Genomic DNA, 18,461 nt, shown 5'->3' on the forward strand with positions numbered 1-18,461 from the left:
AACCTGATCTTACCGGCGGAGTGGAAGGCGTAGACTATGGGATAGTCTACGGACCAGATGACACGGAGGTGGAGGAGTAGTGACATACCCTAGTACCATAGAGCCGAGCAACGTAGAACTTACCTAAATAAGTTGTTGAGCTCTTTTCATCTTTAGTATGAGTTGTAATTGTACTTTAGTAGTATCTTAGGGTGTTCTCATAGGACCTGTGAGAATACCAACTTGTTAAGAAAATGTTTGTAATAAAGTATGGAGTGTTATGACCTGCAATGTTTCTGTTGTACCACTCTGAGGGATATGGCAAATTGTGAGGAAGCCCCTTCACAAAGATCATATCAACGACTTGTATACTACAACATGCAGTGGTATGCTGGGTCACCGCAAAAACTAGCCGCTGCTTGAGCTCCAAAGCCACGCAGGAGATACACTGGTACTGTCCAAGAGCTATTGGTTCCACCGAGCTGTCTCAAGATCAAGCTACGTGGTACAAGCGTTTCATCCATCAACCAGACTCTGACAATCACCCTACCAGGATTGCTACTCGGATCATGCCAAAGCAGCAGACGACCAAAACTAGCGCAGGCTTGACTAATATAGAACTCAGTTTGGTAATCTAGAGGAAAGCCAAGCAACATGATCCAACGTTCCTGCCCCGGTACTGCTGCTCTATGATTCAAAGCCTCATTGTGTCTCACAAAGTTAATCAAAGTGTCCTCATCTAACTGGAAACCATGCCCCTCCACAATGGCATCACGAATGATCACTGTCCTGAACCTAAACAGACCAATGCCAAAGGGCGAACTGCGAGCACTGCGGACATCAATATTGTGATCATACCTCATCAGATTCACCAAGGTGGTGAGGATCATCGGACGCTCTAGATCAGCAACTTCCCGGTTCGCCACCGCGATGGCATACTCCCCATGGAATACCGGAGCTTCTGCCGGTAGCGCCAGGTGTTCCCTAACCACGCGGTTGGCGGGACCATCGTCCACGATCAGTCCCTCAGGGAGGAAGCGGAAGGGGTTCATCGCAAAGTTCGCCATGGTGGGGGGAGCAGAGGAGGGTGGGTTTGCGAGCGTGCTATCGAGGGGAGCAACCTCAGGGTTTTGTAGGGCACCAGAACTTGGGGAAGGAAGAGATACCTCTGCGGATAGGTTGCTGTTTTGAGAGATTTCTTTCTTTTTCCAAACCCATTTGCCGCTCAAACGAGAAGATTTCTTTCTCCAAACGAACCTGCCTGGGCATCTTGCCATGATATGTCCAAAAGCTTTACATCTTCTACAACAAATTTGATTTGGGCAATCCTTAGTATGATGTCCTTCCAAGAGACAACGAGAGCAGAGAGTTTCCTTATCCCTTTTGATCAAGTTTTCTGAAGGATGAAGGTGGGAAGGCGATCCTGAGGCGGTGAGGCTAGCGATGTGGGCCTGGGTGGCTTCCGAGTCAGGTAGATGCCCAGTTTCCTTGAAGAAATCCATTTCTAGCTCTCTGATCTTTTTAAGATGGCAGGAAGCCTGCTTGTGACCTAATTCCGAGCAAATACGGCATCTCAGACCAACGTGACAAAACCTACCATCCAAGTGACACATTTTACCAGGACCCAGACAGACCGGACATTCAGATTGATTGGGCCCAATGTCGGGGAGCTTGTCAATATTCGTGGCCTGACATATGGCAGCGTCATCGTACCCTGCCTGCCTTAGATCACGAAGGATGGCTAGAGTTGGCGACTGAACAGACAAAGGTCCCTTAGCTGATGTGGCAGCCGTGACTTCAGGAAGCTTTCCAAAACGGGTACGAGGCTTCCCAGACGGAAGGATGGGAACGGCGTCGAACTTTCCTAACTTAAGCTGAGGTATCGAGGGAAGGTCCGAAGACAGGGGGCTCTAAATGGAAGCCAAGCTGTCAAGGAAAGATTTGGGAATTTGAACATGATTAGGCGCTCCTTGAACGGACTGCGTCTTCTCCCTTTCCGACGATCGCCGGAGGACATCAAGATTAGGCTTGAAACAAGCTCTCGAACGGTCTGGAGAAGGAGAATTAGGGAAGTTGCCAAACATAGGCTCAAGGGATCTCTTCTTCCTAGAAGAAGACCAGCCCTCTTCTGAATCAACTTGCGAAAGCATAGGCTGATCAAACACTGCCGCATAACCATCCCCATGAAACAAACGGAAGTGACAATGAAAGTCCGGCCAAAGCCTAGACTCAAGACGATGGACAAAATGTCCCACTGAATTAGATGCCACAGAAAACCTGAACTTGCGATCACTAAGTTTGACCACCCTAAAACCTTGGGCGTCGCCGCCAAGACAACATTGGAGGGCCAGGGCAACTGAGGTTACCGAGAGATGGAACGAGGCATATGAGAAGACCACCACAAGGAAGAAAGCCTTGTTGCAGGGCGAGGACGAAGAGAAATGGACATGACTGCGAAACCGACGACGTACCAGGGCGGCAAAGTTTATGCCGGGGGAGAAGTCCCAATGGATCATAGCATCCATCATGATCGGCCGCTCCACCGAGTCCAAACCGGACGGCGGCAAGGTTAGGCAGATGAACTTCGGTCATCCTTCCCGGCGGCGAGGGTTGCTAGGGTGGGGAGGGTGGGAGGGTGGGAGGACGCCATCATTTCCTCCGTTTTCTAGGACGTTTGATGTAATCAAAGCATCCTTCCGGTGTAAGTGATTTACATGATCTCATGGTCGAAGGACTTAGGTAACTATGTATCGAAAGCTTATAACAAGTTGAACTTAATGACTTGATCTCATGCTACGCTTATTTGGGTGTGTGTCCATTATATCATTCATCCAATGACATAACCTTGTTATTAACAACATCCAGTGTTCATGATCACGAAACCATAATCATCTATTAATCAACAAGCTAGTTATACAAGAGGCTTACTAGGGACTCCTTGTCGTTTACATAACACACATGTATCAATGTTTCGGTTAATACAATTATAGCATGGTATGCAAACATTTATCATAAACACAAAGATATTATAATAACCACTTTATTATTGTCTATTGGGCATATCTCCAACAGTATGTAGGTACTGGGTGGCCAAGTGATATACGACACATGCGTTGAGTGACACGATGCATCCCCGACCACATCCTCTATCTGGGGTAAAAAGGGATAAATATGATGTGTGGTGTAACAATAACTGTAAGGGTATATTGCCCCTATGTGTGGTTTTGGTAATTAATGACAACCCCTATGGACTAATGTTTTCATTGAGTTTATATGAAGGAATATTCCATAGGTACTACTTGTACTCCATATGTTGGATTCAAGTATGGATGCCATGTAGATAAAGATATACCTCGTGTATTGGCATCAAGATCATCGGTTTGAAGATATATATGTGATATGATCAAGAAGATGAAATGAAGATGGAGTTCTTAGGGAACTCAATATTAGCCATGCTCTATCTTAAGTGAGTATGAGAAGATACAAGGTTGAGTTGGGCAAGTTCAAGATGAGCATCTTGAGTGGATCACATGCTTGAATCTTGCCGTCCATTTGGTGATAATGGACATGTGAAGATGTGCATCAATGGAGCTTTCCCATCATAGTGTATGGGGGAGCATTTGTGAGTCTTCACGAAGCAACATTGATCAAGTGAGGCATTCCGGCTTGTGTAGAGCTTGAAGTGTTATCATCAAGATCAAGCGGGATGCGCAAGGCAAAGGTATGACCTTGATAGGTTTTCCTTTTACCGGTCTCAAGGTGGTTGTTGGGAGACCGGATTATAGGATAGATAGCCGCACTATTAAGAGGGGCTTTCGGTTGGGTAACTGATGTCTACTTCCCCCTCCTTTTCCTGTAGACAGTGTTGGGCCTCCAAGAGCAGAGGTTTGTAGGACAGCAGCAAGTTTTCCCTTAAGTGGATCACCCAAGGTTTATCGAACTCAGGGAGGAAAAGGTCAAAGATATCCCTCTCATGCAACCCTGCAACCACAAAGCAAGAAGTCTCTTGTGTCCCCAACACACCTAATAGGTGCACTAGTTCGGCGAAGAGATAGTGAAATACAGGTGGTATGAATATATATGAGCAGTAGCAACGGTGCCAGAAAATAGCTTGCAGGCGTGTAGTTGATGGTGGTGGTATTGCAGCAGTAGTAACACAGTGAAACAATAAACAAGCAGTAGTAACGCATCAGTATTTAGGAACAAGGCCTAGGGATTACACTTTCACTAGTGGACACTCTCAACATTGATCACATAACAGAATAGATAAATGCATACTCTACACTTTTGTTGGATGATGAACGCATTGCGTAGGATTACACGAACCCTCAATGCCGGAGTTAACAAGCTCCACAATTTGTTCATATTTAAGTAACCTTATAGTGTAAGATAGATCAAAAGACTAAACCAAGTACTAACATAGCATGCACACTGTCACCTTCATGCATATGTAGGAGGAATAGATCACATCAATATTATCATAGCAATAGTTAACTTCGCAATCTACAAGAGATCATGATCATAGCATAAACCAAGTACTAACACGGTGCACACTGTTGTCACCTTTACACACGTGCAGGAGGAATAGAACTACTTTAATAACATTGCTAGAGTAGCACATAGATGAATAGTGATACAAAACTCATATGAATCTCAATCATGTAAAGCAGCTCATGAGATTATTGTATTGAGGTACATGGGAGAGAGATGAACCACATAGCTACAGCGGAGCCCTCAGCCTCGGGGGTGGATTACTCCCTCCTCATCATGGAGGCAGCGATGGCGGTGAAGATGGCGGTGAAGACGGCGGTGGAGATGGCTCCGGGGCAATTCCCCGTCCCGGCAGGTGCCGAAACAGAGTTCTGTACCACGAAATGGAGTTTCGCGATGGCGGCGGCGCCTGGAGTCTTTACGGAGTTTCGTCAATTGGTGTCGAAGTTTTAGGTCACGACGGCTTAAATAGGCGAAGAATCGGAGTCGGAGGGGCCACGGGCTGCCCAAACCATAGGGGGGCGCGGCCCCCCCCCCTGGCCGCGCCGGGGTGTGGTTTGGTGGCCCTGTCCCCCTTCTCTGGCGGTTCTCGTGTGTTCTGGATGCTTCCGGTGAAAATAGGAACTTGGGCGTTGATTTCGTCCGATTCCGAGAATATTTCGTTACTAGGATTTCTGAAACCAAAAACAGCAGAAAACAGCAACTGGCCTCTCGGCATCTCGTCAATAGGTTAGTTCCGGAAAACGCATAAAAATGATATAAAGTGTGAACAAAACATGTTGGTATTGTCATAAAACTAGCATGGAACATCGGAAATTATAGATACGTTGGAGACGTATCAGCATCCCCAAGCTTAGTTCCTACTCGTCCTCGAGTAGGTAAACGATAAAAGATAATTTCTGAGGTGACATGCTACCAACATAATCTTAATCATACCATTGTAAAGCATATGAGATGAATGCAGCGATTCGAAACAATGTAAATGCAATGAGTAAACAATTGAATCATATGGCAAAGACTTTTCATGAATAGTACTTTCGAGACAAGCATCAATAAGTCTTGCATAAGAGTTAACTCATAAAGCAATAATTCAAAGTAAAGGCATTGAAGCAACATAAAGGAAGATGAAGTTTCAGCGGTTGCTTTCAACTTATAACATGTATATCTCATGGATAATTGTCAATGCAAAGCAATATAACAAATGCAATATGCAAATATGTAGGAATCAATGCACAGTTCACACAAGTGTTTGCTTCTTGAGGTAGAGAGAGATAGGTGAACTGACTCAACAATAAAAGTAAAAGAATGGTCCTTCAAAGAGGAAAGCATCGATTGCTATATTTGTGCTAGAGCTTTTATTTTGAAAACATGAAACAATTTTGTCAACGGTAGTAATAAAGCATATGTATCATGTAAATTATATCTTACAAGTTGCAAGCCTCATGCATAGTATACTAATAGTGCCCGCACCTTGTCCTAATTAGCTTGGACTACCGGATCATCACAATGCACATGTTTTAACCAAGTGTCACAAAGGGGTACCTCTATGCCGCCTGTACAAAGGTCTAAGGAGAAAGCTTGCATTGGATTTCTCGCTATTGATTATTCTCAACTTAGACATCCATACCGGGACAACATAGACAACAGATAGTGGACTCCTCTTTTATGCATAAGCATGTAACAACAATTAATAATTTTCTCATATGAGATTGAGGATGTATGTCCAAAACTGAAACTTCCACCATGGATCATGGCTTTAGTTAGCGGCCCAATGTTCTTCTCTAACAATATGCATGCTTAACCATAAGGTGGTAGATCTCTCTTACTTCAGACAAGACGGACATGCATAGCAACTCACATGAAATTCAACAAAGAGTAGTTGATGGCGTCCCCAGTAAACATGGTTATCGCGCAACAAGCAACTTAATAAGAGATAAAGTACATAATTACATATTCAATACCACAATAGTTTTTAAGCTATTTGTCCCATGAGCTATATATTGCAAAGGTGAATGATGGAATTTTAAAGGTAGCACTCAAGCAATTTACTTTGGAATGGCGGAGAATACCATGTAGTAGGTAGGTATGGTGGACACAAATGGCATAGTGTTGTTTGGCTCAAGGATTTGGATGCATGAGAAGTATTCCCTCTCGATACAAGGTTTAGGCTAGCAAGGTTGTTTGAAACAAACACAAGGATGAACCGGTGCAACAAAACTCACATAAAAGACATATTGAAAACATTATAAGACTCTACACCGTCTTCCTTGTTGTTCAAACTCAATACTAGAAATTATCTAGACCTTAGAGAAACCAAATATGCAAACCAAATTTTAGCATGCTCTATGTATTTCTTCATTAATGGGTGCAAGGTATATGATGCAAGAGCTTAAACAAGAGCACAACAATTGCCAAATATCAAGTTATTCAAGACATCATACCAATTACTACATGTAGCATTTTCCGTTTCCAACCATAATAATTAACGAAGCAGTTTCAACCTTCGCCATGAAAATTAAAAGCTAAGAACACATGTGTTCATACGAACCAGCGGAGCGTGTCTCTCTCTCCCACACAAGCATTTATTCAAACAAAAACAAAAACAAGAAACATACAGACGCTCCAAGTAAAGTGCATAAGATGTGACGGAATAAAAATATTGTTTCAGGGGAGGAACCTGATAATGTTGTCGATGAAAAAGGGGATGCCTTGGGCATCCCCAAGCTTAGAAGCTTGAGTCTTCTTGATATTTGCAGGGGTGAACCACCGGGGCATCCCCAAGCTTAGAGCTTTCACTCTTCTTGATCATAGTATATCATCCTCCTCTCTTGACCCTTGAAAACTTCCTTCACACCAAACTTCTCATAAACTTCATTAGAGGGGTTAGTACATAATCAAAAACTCACATGTTCAGAGGTGACACAATCATTCTTAACACTTCTGGACATTGCTCAAAGCTACTGGAAGGTAATGGAACAAAGAAATCCACCCAACACAGCGAAAGAAGCAATGCGAAATAAAAGGCAGAATCTGTCAAAACAGAACAGTCCGTAAAGACGAATTTCTAATAAATACTTCTGTTGCTCAGATCAGAAAACTCAAAACTAATGAAAGTTGCGTACATATCTGAGGAACACGCACGTAAATTGGCATATTTTTCTGATTTTTCTACAGAGAAAACAGCCCAGATTCGTGACAGATAGAAATCTGTTTCTGCGCAGAAATCCAAATCTTGTATCAACCTTCGATTAGAGGCTTTACTTGGCACAACAAAACACAAAACTAAGATAAGGAGAGGTTTCTACAGTAGTAAACAACTTCCAAGACACAAAATAAAAACAAATTACTGTAGCAAAATAACACATGGGTTATCTCCCAAGAAGTTCTTTCTTTATAGCCATTAAGATGGGCTCAGCAGTTTTAATAATCCATTCGCGGGGAATAGTATTTGAAGCAAAAGAGAGCTTCAAGAGGCAAATTCAAAACAAATTTAAGTCTAACATGTTTCCTATGAAGAGGAATCTTGTACACAAATGAATTCATGAAGAACAAAGTGACAAGCATAAGAGGATAAAACACGAGTAACTTCAAGATTCTCAACATAAAGAGGGGAAACTTAATATTATTAAGATGCATACAACCATATTTCCCTCTCTCATAATAACTTTCAGTAGCATCATTGATGAAATCCACAATATACCCATCACTTAAAACATTCTTATCATGGTTCATATGCATAGAAGTATCATTAATTTTGGCATAAGAAGAGTTATTCTCATTAATAGTAATTGGAGCAAGATTATTATCAAGAATTTGAACATGGTAAACAAGTTGCATATTAAAAGAATTGTTTTTGGTAATCCAATCATGACTATGACAAGTTTCATAAGGGTAGTTATAACCTATATCATATCATTCTTTATAATAATCATGAAAGATCGGAGGCACAGTGTCATCATAAGAAATAGAATAGTTATCTTTCACAGTCGGTTTATCTATGACCATACCATCGTTGTTATTAGAAGGAGATGTATCAAACACATAATGATCAGTAGCAAATGGATTTTCAAACACCTCTTCCCCAAGCTTAGAGCTTTCTATATCATTATGGGAGGAAGCATGGATAGTACTGACACTATGGCAATTATTATCATCATTTTCAGAATTAGTTTCCCAGAGATTTGCAATATCAAAAGTAGTGTGCTCATTCAAATCATGATTGCTAATATATGTAAAGGGCATAGGAAGATCATCATATTCAGATTCATTGTCACAATAATCATTAGGAGCAACATACTTACGGTTACTTAGCGTTATCTCATTCACGCGGGGATACGCTGTTACCTCTTTCTTTTTATTCTCCTTCTTCTTCTTCTTCTTCGTTCCCTTCTTCTTCTTCTTCTTCTTCTTCTTCTTCTCTTCCTTCTCCTCATTTCCTTCTTTAGGAGGAAGAGGCTTGAAGGGTGGCTTGTCCGAATAACCTGATTTACTTTTAGAAACAATAGAAGAAACTTGGGAGGATCCCTCGTTTTCATTAATTAGTTCAAAACACACGGCGGTCCTATCATATTTTGGCAAGGTGTCATCTTCTAAAATATTTTGTATGTAAGTATTTGTATGGCTATTATCAATGCAATAAGAAAAACACCCATGCAGGACATCATCAATATCAAGATCACTCATATGTAACAAAGAGATTTTTCTCGACAGTTCTTCACACCCCAAAAATAAAGTAAGTTCATCATGCTGATTAGGAGTAATTTCATCATCACAATACAAATTTGCAGCACTCATTGGGTTCTAATTATCATTAGAGGAGCATTGAAAATTAAAATGACCCACTTCATGGCAAACTTCACAAATAAAAGGATAGAGGGCACAAACTTTTTTACCAAGATCATCTAGAGCCCTAAACCACTTTCTAGTTTTTTCATTAATATGATGGATGCAATATTCATCTTCGATTTGATTAATTCCACAAGGTCTATGCATTCCACAAAAATTAACATGCTTATAGGAAATAGCACTCTTAGGAGTTTGAGCATGCTTATTGCAATAATTAATAACAATTTCATTCTTCATGCAAGCCTCTTTAAAAGGTTCATGATACTTATCAAAATTCTTTTTAGGCAATTCAAAATGAGAAGCAAAGGCTTTATAAAGATTTGCAGCAACTTGAGAGTCAAGACCATAAGTAGCACTCATATTTCGAAATTTATCGGTATCCATAAAAGCTTCAATGCATTCATAATCATAATTTATACCTGACTCTTTACCTTTGTCGTTCTCCCATCCTTCAGCGTTGTCCTCAATCCGATCAAGAAGATCCCACCTAGCTTCAACCTCCTTGCTTGTGAAAGATCCCTCCGAACACGCGTCCAGATAGTCCTTGTGTTGTCCTGAAAGCCTCGCATAAAAATTGTTAACAATAACTTTACGGGGGAGCTCATGAATGGGACATTTGAGCATTAGTGATTTCAATCTCCCCCACGCTTGAGAAATACTCTCTCCATCACGAGGATAAAAGTTATAAATATAATTCCTATCAATATGCACTTCATGAGGAGGATAAAATTTAGAATAAAAGAGAGATGCAATTTCCTCCCAACCAAGAGAATGTCTATTCTCCAACAATTTATACCAATGCGCCGCTTTACCGGGCAATAAACAGAGAATAGCTTCTTCCTCACTTCATCCATAGAGATACCTGCACACTTGAATAACCCGCATAATTCGTGCAAAAACAGTAAATGATCTCTAGGATGGACAGTTCCATCCCCCTTATAATGGTTGTCCATAACACGCTCAATAATTTTCATAGGTATTTTATACGGAATACTTTCAGCAGGTGGATTTAAAATATCAGAAGCATCATTAGAGTTATCGCATATGGGAGATAAAGCATTATCAGAGCAAAATATTTCTTCCAAAGCTGAGGAGCAAAAAAGATTATTTTTATATAAACTAGCTTCCCCAAGCTTAGACTTTTCCATAGTATTAGCAGTAATTGCATTCATACTAATAACATCGCTACTAGCATGCAAATAAGGTTCCATAGGTTTTTTAATTTTCGCATCAAACAATTCTAAATCAGGAAAAAGATTAAAAAGCTCACCAATTTTTTTGTTGTTTTCCATTATGCCTAACTAGTGTAAACATGAAACAGAAAGATGCAATTGCAGAATCTAAAGGAAATAGCTTCGAGTACTTACAACGGCGGAAAATAGCTTGGTAGCCGAGGTCCGGAGTGTGAGTACCTTTTACCTTTCCTCCCCGGCAACGGCGCCAGAAAATAGCTTGATGTCTACTTCCCCCTCCTTTTCCTGTAGACAGTGTTGGGCCTCCAAGAGCAGAGGTTTGTAGGACAGCAGCAAGTTTTCCCTTAAGTGGATCACCCAAGGTTTATCGAACTCAGGGAGGAAAAGGTCAAAGATATCCCTCTCATGCAACCCTGCAACCACAAAGCAAGAAGTCTCTTGTGTCCCCAACACACCTAATAGGTGCACTAGTTCGGCGAAGAGATAGTGAAATACAGGTGGTATGAATATATATGAGCAGTAGCAACGGTGCCAGAAAATAGCTTGCAGGCGTGTAGTTGATGGTGGTGGTATTGCAGCAGTAGTAACACAGTGAAACAATAAACAAGCAGTAGTAACGCAGCAGTATTTAGGAACAAGGCCTAGGGATTACACTTTCACTAGTGGACACTCTCAACATTGATCACATAACAGAATAGATAAATGCATACTCTACACTTTTGTTGGATGATGAACGCATTGCGTAGGATTACACGAACCCTCAATGCCGGAGTTAACAAGCTCCACAATTTGTTCATATTTAAGTAACCTTATAGTGTAAGATAGATCAAAAGACTAAACCAAGTACTAACATAGCATGCACACTGTCACCTTCATGCATATGTAGGAGGAATAGATCACATCAATATTATCATAGCAATAGTTAACTTCGCAATCTACAAGAGATCATGATCATAGCATAAACCAAGTACTAACACGGTGCACACACTGTCACCTTTACACACGTGCAGGAGGAATAGAACTACTTTAATAACATTGCTAGAGTAGCACATAGATGAATAGTGATACAAAACTCATATGAATCTCAATCATGTAAAGCAGCTCATGAGATTACTGTATTGAGGTACATGGGAGAGAGATGAACCACATAGCTACAGCGGAGCCCTCAGCCTCGGGGGTGGATTACTCCCTCCTCATCATGGAGGCAGCGATGGCGGTGAAGATGGCGGTGAAGACGGCGGTGGAGATGGCTCCGGGGGCAATTCCCCGTCCCGGCAGGGTGCCGAAACAGAGTTCTGTCCCCCGAATTGGAGTTTCGTGATGGCGGCGGCGCCCCTGGAGTCTTTCTGGAGTTTCGTCAATTGGTGTCGAAGTTTTAGGTCACGACGGCTTAAATAGGCGAAGAATCGGAGTCGGAGGGGCCACAGGCTGCCCAAACCATAGGGGGGCGCGGCCCCCCCCCTGGCCGCGCCGGGGTGTGGTTTGGTGGCCCTGTCCCCCTTCTCTGGTGGTTCTCGTGTGTTCTGGATGCTTCCGGTGAAAATAGGAACTTGGGCGTTGATTTCGTCCGATTCCGAGAATATTTCGTTACTAGGATTTCTGAAACCAAAAACAAAGACGACAAGCGGCCTCTCGGCATCTCGTCAATAGGTTAGTTCCGGAAAACACATAAAAATGATATAAAGTGTGAACAAAACATGTTGGTATTGTCATAAAACAAGCATGGAACATCGGAAATTATAGATACGTTGGAGACGTATCAGTAACTTGGTCACATCGTCTTAGGGAGCTCAATCCTTTGCATCCTTTGCATATCCTTATTGCTTCTTGGTGTTTATCTATGTGAGGTTCTTGAGCTTGTTGCTAGCTTTACAACAAGCCCAAGTTCATCGAAAACGGAATCCGCATGCATCTTCTATTGCGTTTTCGAGTTTGGACGTCTTCACCGTTTCTTGACGGTGGAAGAATCCCTCTCTAAAATCTTCTAAAATGTTCTGTGAGGAGTCTCCATATTTCCAACAAAATTTTTGGGGTTCTATTCGTCGTTATCTTTCCAACAAAATTGGTTTCATATCAATCGGAGTTCGGGAGCATTAGTTATTAAAGAAAAGGGGAAAAGAATAAAAAGGAAAAGAAAAGAAAAAAGGGAGGTAGTGGCCGGTTGGCGACCGGTCAGCCGGGCCACCCGCCGGCCCACCCGGTCCGAGCCGGCCATGGCACTGATGCCAACCGGGCTGGCCGCTGTAAGGTTTCCGGTCTGGGTCCGGCCCAGCTCCCGGCTGCGACCGGCCCGCTCGGGCGCCTGCCGCCGGCGGCCTCCACGGCCGGGCCGGGCCTTCTCCCGTCCCCGCGTGGCCTCGGCTCCCCGGCCAGGCCAGCCTCCCTGCCGGCTGGGCCTCGAGAGGCCCACCGCGCAGCCCACGCACCGCGCGCCCCCACGCCTACACTGCCACTCCGTGCGCTCGCCAGCCTCGCCCGGTTGCTGGGCCGGTCCGACCGGGCTGCACGCTGGCCTGTCCGGCTGCTGCTCCGGTCGGCCGGCCTGGTGGCCGGCTGGGCCGTTTTTCTGCCCGTTTTTCTTGCCTTTCTCTTGTCTTTTCCCCCCAACGGTTTTATTTGCTCCTAGCTATAAATAGACCTTTCTTCCACCTTGAGCAAGAGAGTTCTTCCCCTTTCTTCACCTCCATTGTTGCTCTTGGAAAAACTTGCTCTCCCCTTTGATTCCTCCCATAAATCTTGCTAATTCTTTAGGGTTCTAAGAGAGGAGATCTAGATCTACACTTCCACCAATCCATTTCTTCTCTAAGTGAGGGGAACTCTTGGGATCTAGATCTTGGAGTCTTTTGTTGACTTTCCCCATTGTTCTTCCTCTCCAATCTCATCCTAGCATTTGTTGTTTGGGTGGGATTTGAGAGTGAAGGATTTGAACACCTCTAGTGTTCTTGCTTTGCATCATTGCATAGTGTTGAGCTCTCCACCACGATTAGTTCGAGTGAGAGACCGTGAGCTTGTTACTCTTGGAGGGTGACCTCCTAGTTGGCTTGGCGGTTGGTGCTCCGGTGATCTCTTCAAGAAGATTGTGAAGAGGCCCGGGCTTCTCCTCCGTGGAGCTTGTGAAGTAGTTGTGGAGCTTGCCATCTCCGGAGCGGAGGAAAAGCTAACCATAAGGAAAGGGCCATTATCCTTCGTGGGTGTGGTTCGGAGAATAGGGTGAGCCTTCGTGGCGCGGGGAATCCTTCGTGGATCTCCACCCCTCCAAACGTGACGTACCTTCTTGCAAAGGAAGGGAACACGGGAATACATCCTCGTCTCCGCGTGCCTCGGTTATTTCTATACCCGAGCCCTCTTTCCTTGTGATAGCTATCGTGCTTGAAGTTCATATATCTTGCTATCACTTGTGCTACATATATCTTGTGCCTATCTTGCTTAGCTCTAGTTGTTATTGTTACACTTAGTTGAGCTTAGCATATCTAGGGTTTGTGCTTGTAAACTAAACGATAGTTTAATTCCGCATTCTTACAAGACAAATCCGCAAGAGTTTTTAATTGCCTATTCACCCCCCCTCTAGGCGACATCTCGATCTTTCAATAACCAACACTCTAATTACGAGGGTGACAATAACAACACAAATGATTGTTTATTTCAAATATCTGTTTGAGGACATGTAACCATCATAAAAATTACCATCAAAGCATGACATTTGTATGTACTTTTATTACCTATAACATGATCACCACCATAGATGGAGAGAAATGATTGAGTGAACCAATGAAACCAAGAGAAAATTTATCTTGTCCTTTTGCATTGAAGAGGATTGGGACACTTTACATCACTATTTTGTTTCACTTTATTTTCTTACAAAATCAACTTTCATTGTTTCCGTAAATTGTATAGTTCATAATCAACTAGAACTTGTGACACTTTAGTTGTAGATAATAAATAGCTTTTCTTTCTTACTCCTGCGGATCGATACCCTACTTCCACATTTTTTTGAACAAGTGCGACCACAAAGTGCCTGGAAGCTGATTCATAAACGGTGGGTACAGAAATTACAATAATGCCCTTTTGCATCTCTTTCCCTAGAAAACCTAGAATTTGAAGAAAAGGACCCTAGCAAAAACATAGAAAAAACAATCCGATGCTTGGGCTCCTTCTCCACCACTCCCCGACGACCTAAAGGCATAGAACCCCGAGATCGGAGAGGAAGATGCTCGAGATGCTCTCGAATCTGACGAAGAACCACCAGCACCGGCTACCTCGACACCTTCGGGGACGAGCCACTTGGGGGGAAGCGGCAGCGATAGTAGAGGGCCTCCGAAGGAGGTTGTACTCCTGGTCGAGGGCTGCCATTCGGCCATGGATTGTAGGGGTGAGGCAAAGCGGCCGACAGTAGTCCCTCGCTGATGAACTCTCCAGGGAGCGCGGCGACTGATACGTTGCAAACATATCTATAATTTTTTATGCTCCATGCTTGTTTTACACCAATTTCTATATGTTTTGTTTACACTTCGCTGCACTTTTATGCATTTTCCGGAACTAACCTATTGACAAGATGCCACAGTGCCAGTTCCTTATTTTCTGTTGTTTTGTATTTAAGGAAAGTTGTACAGGAAATATTCTCGGAATTGGATGAAACAAAAGCCTAAGTTCCTATTTTACTGTAACGAAGATGGAGTCCAAAGGAGAGATGAAGAGGTTCCACGAGGCGGCCACACCTGGCCTAGGCGTGGCCCATCCCCTAACCGCGCTTAGGGGTGGTCTGGGCCCCTCGGGCACCCACCGACCTCGCCCTTCCGCCTATTTATTCATCTGATCGGGAAAAACCTAAATACCAGAGCCTCCATCGATGAAAAGTTCCGTCGCGTCCGCCATCGCCGACCCTAGCTTGGGAGGGTTCTGAAGCTCTTCCCGCACCCTTCCGGAGAGGGAGATCGTCACCAGAGGTCTCTACATCGCCATGCCCGCCTCCGAAGTGATGCGTGAGTAGTTCATCTCTGGACTACGGGTCCATATCAGTAGGTAGATGGTTGTCTTCTCCAATTTATGCTTCATGTTTCGATCTTGTGAGCTGCCTATCATGATCAAGATCATCATTATGTAATGCTACATGTTGTGTTTGCTGGGATCTAATGAATATTGAATATTATTGTTGAGATTGATTATATAATTGTCATATGTTATTTGTGATATTGCATGCTCTCTGTTGCTAGTAGATGCTCTGACCAAGTATGTGCTTTTGACTCCAAGAGGGAGTATTTATGCTCGATAGTGGGTTCATGCCTCTAGTAATCTGGGAGAGTGACAATAACTTCTAAGGTTGTAGATGTGTTGTTGCTACTAGGGAGAAAACAACAATGGTTTGTCTAAGGATAATTCTATTGTTTACTTTACAAACTTTGCTTAATGCGATAATCTATTGCTTGCAACTTAATACTGAAAGGGGCGCGGACGCTAACCGGAAGGTGGATTATTAGTCATAGACGCAGTTGGATTACGGTCTATGTATCATGTTGTAATGCCCAAATGAATCTCATAGTAAACATCTTGTCATGTATGGTCTTTATTCTGTCAATTGCCCAGCTGTAATTTGTTCACCTAGCATGTTACTTATCTTTAATTCTTTATGGAGAGACACCTCTAGTGAACTGTGGACCCCGGTCCTTTCCTTTACACTGATAAATTCATCTACAGTAAACACCTGTTCTGTTTACTTACTGCAAGCACCGTTCTCTTTATTTCACTGCAACAAATATCTCTGTCCACACTATACGGTTAATCCTTTGCTTTCAGCAAAACCGGTGAGATTGACAATCTCACTGTAAGTTGGGGCAAAGTATTTTGCTTGTGTTGTGTGCAGGTTCTACGTTGTTGCTGACGCCGGTAGTGCGCCCTGCCAAAAGTCAGCTAGCAACACCTTCAGAAGTGATATCTTTCTCATACTGGTCGATTAAACATTGGTTTCTTACTGAGGGAAAACTAGCTACTGTGCTCATCATACCTTCCTCTTGGGGTTCCCCAACGGTGTGCTCCACACTCATCAGCGACGCGACGACGCGCCGGGAACAACAACAACTTCCTCATAGCACCACAAAGGCTTCTTATTGCAAGAAGAGATTGGGGGAAAAGGAACAAGACCTGCCAAAGCAAGATCCTGCCATGGATTCAGCACGAAGGTGCTAGCATAAGATCCATCTGCACCCTCCTCCCATCGATCCTCTTCCAGAAGAAGAAGAGCTTGAGAAGAATCCCAGATGAATCTGGATCTAGCCACCTTATTATTTTCTGGAGGAGAGCTAAAAACCAGAAAACTTAAAACTAGAAGAAGCCAGACCCCTCTCGCACCCACCGTCAGCCACCATGGCCACCGGCGGCGAGGGGGAGAGAGGCCAACGAGTGGATCAAGGAGGAAGAGGCTCAAGGAGAGCAGTCTCCACAGGGGTATTCTCTCTCGGGAGTAACTGAGTCCCCATCCTATCCCTACTTCCGCATTAAGAGGTGCTACATTGATCCCATGCTCTTGGAGTTTATTACCTTCTAATCATTGCAAGTATGATGGAGGGGAGGAGCCTAAAATTTGGCTGAACAATCACTTGATGACAATACGATGCAACGAAGATACAAAAACCACTGATATGCAATCACTACAACTGCATCTGAGAGGTTTTGCGCGCGCTTGGCTCGAGAACCTCCCCGCAGGATCGATCCATGATTGGGACGAGCTGAAGCACGTCTTCACCCATAGTTTCCAAGCTACTTACAAACGCTCGGCGTCTATCGAAGAGCTGAGAGCATGCATTCGAAGACACAATGAGCCCATACACGCGTGGAAGATGCAACCGAAATAGATAGTGGCAGGCGGCGATGGTCGCACGACGACAGAGAGAGGCTGCGTGAAAGAAGAGAACACGGGGAAAGAGAATCGGGAATTTCAGCACGCCATATCCCCGCGTGAATAGAGTTTTCACTCGGTTCGGCCGCGCAAACCATGTATTCACCATTCGGGTGAATTTTTTTTCGAATGCCTACTTTTAGTTCCGGTTCATGTCGGTATACAAGATCTGATCAATGCGCGGAACCAAACGAAAACTACAAACGAGCGGCTATTTTACGATTTTGGCGAATTTAGGGATCTGCTAGAGTTGCTCTGACGTGACCCTATTTTAAATGTCATCATCTCTACGAAAACTCACTTTGTAGCTCGGGCTACACGTATGATGTTTTACAAACGAAATCAAAATCGGTATTTCCAAGTTTCAAAAAGTTGTGAAAGAAAATCTGGCTGTAGGTAATTATGTATTCGACAATCGATCCAAAACTCACTGTAATCTGGGCTACATAAAAATGGTAAATTCTGACAGTTTGAGGATTTTGAAAATGTGTATTGTTCACTATTCCTAGATCTACATTTTTTCATTTTTGTATAGACCAGATCACAACGTATTTCATACTGAAATTTTACGGACTTGTGATATACTACATGCAGATTTAGTTTCGATTTTTTTTTAAAACTTCAAAATATGATTTTCATTTTTTTCAAGAAGACGAGCTAGTCCTATAAGGGTGCGTTTGGTAGTCTGCATTCCCCTTGGCTCGTATCGGACCAACAATTTTTGGCCCGTTTGGTTGCTTGGACCGACTCGCGTTGTTGCATCGCACGGTTCTCAAAGCAGTGTTTTGCCTGCATCCCGAATCGACAGTTTCTCCACGGCCAGGCCCATTCTCGCGCCACTTTGGCTCCATCGGTGTTGCTTACGCGCACTCTCCCTTACACTACTTCACACACCCTCTCTCAAATCAACACAAACATAGTCCGAATCGAAATAAGCTGTACACGAAAAAAGATGCGTGTCGAACCAATTCCCACAATTGGTTTCGAGTTTCGTCAGTCGTAAATCGTCAATTTCGTGTATGAAGTTTTAAGCGAATTTTGCCAAATTCGTCGCACACACTCAA

Source organism: Lolium perenne, chromosome 3, assembly GCF_019359855.2.
Source record: "Lolium perenne isolate Kyuss_39 chromosome 3, Kyuss_2.0, whole genome shotgun sequence".
Classification (NCBI taxonomy): Eukaryota; Viridiplantae; Streptophyta; class Magnoliopsida; order Poales; family Poaceae; genus Lolium; species Lolium perenne.